Source organism: Aquarana catesbeiana, linkage group LG10, assembly GCF_042186555.1.
Source record: "Aquarana catesbeiana isolate 2022-GZ linkage group LG10, ASM4218655v1, whole genome shotgun sequence".
Classification (NCBI taxonomy): domain Eukaryota; kingdom Metazoa; phylum Chordata; class Amphibia; order Anura; family Ranidae; genus Aquarana; species Aquarana catesbeiana.
In genome coordinates, this window is record NC_133333.1 from 235,503,784 (window position 1) to 235,508,099 (window position 4,316).

At 40.8% G+C, this 4,316-nt stretch overlaps 1 long non-coding RNA gene across 1 annotated transcript; it reads left to right on the forward strand.

Annotated features, from left to right (window-relative positions):
- Nucleotides 1-1,125: 1,125 nt before the first annotated feature.
- On the forward strand, nucleotides 1,126-3,812 carry LOC141111294 (uncharacterized). The gene is made up of 2 exons (XR_012236408.1): nucleotides 1,126-2,902; nucleotides 2,939-3,812. It is a non-coding gene; the product is annotated as an uncharacterized lncRNA (long non-coding RNA).
- The last annotated feature ends 504 nt before the right edge of the window (nucleotides 3,813-4,316 follow it).

The window sequence follows — 4,316 nt, forward strand, 5'->3', positions numbered from 1 at the left end:
GGGATTGCTATGCGGCTGCAGGTTGGGAACATGTTGCATGTTCCAGAAGGTGACCTTATCCTTTAAGTCTGAACTCCAGGCAGACATAAGACACAAATTAATGCAGCTCCTTATTAAAGCGGAGTTTCAGGTATCTTTATTTTTTCAGTTACATTGGACCTGCTTGTATCAATGTAAATATATGTTTCATACCTGGCCAATTCCTATGGTAAGGTGGAAATCGCTGCAGTAGACATTGCGACTTCACTGACTGCCGCTAGCTTCCCGGATCCTGTGCCGAGCAGCTGCTTAGGAAATGCAGGAGTCCTCCCACCACAGGCGCCATTCAGAGAGCATGTTTTATCATCCTAATGAATACAAATCGTTCTCTGATTAGACAAGGTCTAGGGGTGGTGACATCAGTCTTCACCTTGTCCAATTACAGAACTCTTTGTACCCCATCATCTTAACCCTGTCTGCATGATCCACTGTTATCACCATCAGAAATGCACTACTGAAAAATGCCATGCAGTCATTGCTGGAGTAAATGTAGTCGGGAAGTGATTGAAAGATGCTGCAGGAAATCAGCAGCACCAATATGGAACAAAGAATTAAAAGTAAAATTGTGAACAAAAGCTAAATCCTAGATAAAGTATATAAAAAACCAGAACAGCATGACGGATTATCGCAGTACCACAGAGGAACACAAACATATATTAGAAATTTATTACAAAAATTCATAAATATATGCACTATAAAAACATTAGAATGCGGTCTAAAGGTTCAACGGCATAGGTTACAGTATATATAACAACAAGATGGTTGTTTTTTTATAATATTTTTATATATATATATATATATATATATATATATATATATATATTCAAGATGTTTTTTTTATATATATATCTTCAAGATGGTTGTTTTTTTATAATATATATATTATAAAAAAACAACCATCTTGTTGTTATATATACTGTAACCTATGCCGATGAACCTTTAGACCGCATTCTAATGTTTTTATAGTGCATATATTTATGAATTTTTGTAATAAATTTCTAATAATATATGTTTGTGTTCCTCTGTGGTACTGCGATAATCCGTCATGCTGTTCTGGGTTTTTTTTTTTTTTTTTTTTTTTTTTTTTTTTTTTTTTTTTTAGGAACAGAATCCAAAAGGGTGAAAAACTTTCATTTATTTTTTGTCATTGAGGGGCACAGGAATTTAACTACGGGTTATACTGCCGTCTGCATAAGGCTTGAATTACTGGCAAACAAAAACTGTAAGCCAGCCCAGTATCCCCCTCCTCCTACCAACATGGCTCAGTTTTTTGCTACTGTCCATGGAGAAAGGATATTTCTTTAGCTTTGCTTTCTAAAAGACCAATCTATTTTTGCTAGCACGCTTTTTTTTTTTTTTTCCTTTAATCAAGACTCTGCTTTACATCCTGCTAGAGCTGGTCGCTTAAAAGCAGCTGTCTGGCACAGATGTCCTCCTCCTGTCTTTTTGGTTTTGTAGTCCTACATTTAGGTCATGCTGGACTGAACTTTGCAGGACTAACCTGGAAGTGACCTTCAGGCACCGAGCTCCAAGTACGGCGTTTTCCATACACCACTCTGGTAAAAGTTAGTTCTCCAGGTCCCGAACCGCTAGCCTTGACATGTCTGAAAACACTCATTTTGCTGGTGGGCTGGTCATGCTGGGTGCCTTTCAATTCCAGCATTCCCAATGGCTTACGCCGTGGAAGGAATTAACACTCTGGGGCTGAGCGCTGATGTCATGCTCTGGATGGCGTGTCGCTCAAACTCTTTTCTGTCATATGATGTCAAGAAAACCTTTACTGCCCACCTGCAGTGACTTGTCACCTCCAGATATCTGGCCCTCACCTGCTGCTACCAGCTATCTGGGTCTTAACAATATCTGGAGTCTTGCCTCGTACCATGTGCCTTAGATTCCTTTACCGCTACGGGTTGTTTTACTAAAACTGGAGAGTGCAAAATCTTGTGCAGCTGTGAAACAAATGTTGTTGTTTTTTTGGACAAAGCTTAATTGCAAAAGCTGAAGTTAGAAGTGGATTGGCTACCATGCACAGCTGCACCAGATTTTGTACTCCATTTTTAGTAAATCAACCTCTGTATGTCTGATTTTTAGACATAGTAGACTGAACCCAGACCCATCTTACCTATAATTCTTAACAGTTCTCATGCTGTATGCAGCATGCCTACCAGTGCAGCCCGGAATCATGTTGCCCATCTATCCCATCTTTGGAGTCTTCATTTGCTCTGTTGGGTGTGGCCAGAGCTTCTGTCCGCTCAGCTGAGGCTTTTTTACTACAAGACTTTATGGCACAATCGGGTATTTGCTGATCTTGACCAGAGGTCACAAGCTCACTCCCATACCTTCGTAGATTTTTATATCTGATCTGGCTGTGGCCTTGGCAGCTGGTGAGACGCTCCAGTCATTGGCTGACCTTGCCTTTTTAGGAGTCTTCATCTTCTGCTATTCCTCCCGAACAAAAGGAGACCATTTTGGCTTTTATTGATCACCACTCTGGAACGAGATGATCAGCCTGTTGCTTCTACCAATGCTGTTGCCAGATTGTATCATTTAGACCATAGGTTCTCAACCTGTGGCCCTCCAGCTGTTGCAGAACTAAAAGTCCCATGAGACATTGCAAGGCTGACGGTTACAAGCAAAAGTTGAGGCATGATGGCCCTTTCTGGTGTACCTGTTGTTCAAAGTCTTCCTTTACAGAAATGAACACCCTGATAGGTTATTAGCATTGTATCTGAAGAGGACTTTTTTATAAAGTGGTTTGATTCCACTGTGGATCTGGCAGTGCCCCAGTTTAAAGGGTAAGTTCACCTTTTGCAGAAAACTATAAGGTGAACTTACACTTTAAAGAGGAGCTCCAGTCTAATTTGTGTTTATTAAAAGTCAGCAGCTACAAAACTTGTAGCTGCTGACTTTCAATAAACACACTCACCTCTCCCAGTAATGTGCTTACCTGAGCTGTTCTTTCCATCAGTGTTCTGGTACCGGGGCCTGGCTGTGGGCACCTGGCTGTGACCGCTTGTGCCTTCACAGCCAGGTGCCTGCTGTGCTGCACTTTGTGAATGGTCCTGCAGTCCTCTGGAACTTGTGACTTGTCCCAGGAGACAGCAAGGAGGGAGGGGGTAGGAGAGCTTCTGCTTGGAACACCTAGGCGGTGGGAGGGGGTCCCTGTCAAAACCAGGTACCTGCCCCGCTAAATAAAAGTTCCATTATGTAAAGAGGAGGGGGAAGGAGACCTTAAAGTGGACCTTCACCAATTGGGTGGAGCTACGCTTTAAGAAAGTGGTCACCTTATTGGTGGATGATGCTCGTGTGTGTAACCACTTGAATACTGGACACATTCACCCGCTTCCTGCCAAGGCCAATTTTAAGATTTCACTGCTGTCACACCTTGCATGACAATTACTCAGTAATGCAATGCTGTGCCCAAATTAAACTTTTTTTCTTTTAACAGCTTTCTTTTGGTGTCATTTTATTACCAATGGGGTTTTTTTGTTTGTGTTTTTTGCTATATGAATGAAAAAAATTAAAATTTGGTTAAAAATGTTTTTTCTTTGTTATAAGATTTTGCAAATAAGTAATCTTTCTTTTAAATTTAGGCCAAAATTTGATCTGCTACATTTCTTTGGTTAAAAATAACCCAAATCAGTGTATATTTAGTCTGTGAAAGCTAAGTAGACAGTCCACGGTATTTAATAGGAGGCAGGGTGAGTTTTTTTAAGTTGTAATTTGTCACAATTTTTGGGAAAATTATGTAATAAAATAAAAATAAAAATGTGTGTTTTCTTGTAAAGATTGTGTCAAGAGCTGCACTCCCCTGAATAAATGATGATATACAAATTGTATACACAAAATAAGTGCACATCCAAACAAATGTATAAGGCTTGGTTCACACAGGGGCAACATGACTTACAGCGCAACTTTGCAAGGCGACTTTGAACAACTTACAACGTGACTTAAAGTTGCCTCCAGGACAAGCGACTTTGGCCAATCACAGAATAATCAGCTCTCTGGGAGGGCGGGGTTTGCCTGGCTAAACTATTTTCTTTTCCTGTAAAGTCGCTTCAATATAGGTGGGAGATCCGACTTGGAGGCGACTTCCATTGAAATCTATGGGTACAAGTCACTTTGAAGTAGTGCAGGAACCTTTTCTGAAGTCGGAGCGACTTCAGTAGTGTACATTAAGACAGCTCTCATTAACTATAATGGAATTTCTGATGTCAAGCGGCTTGAGGTCTGACAAGTCTGAGCCCCAGTCGCGGTAGTGTGAACCGGGTCTAAAT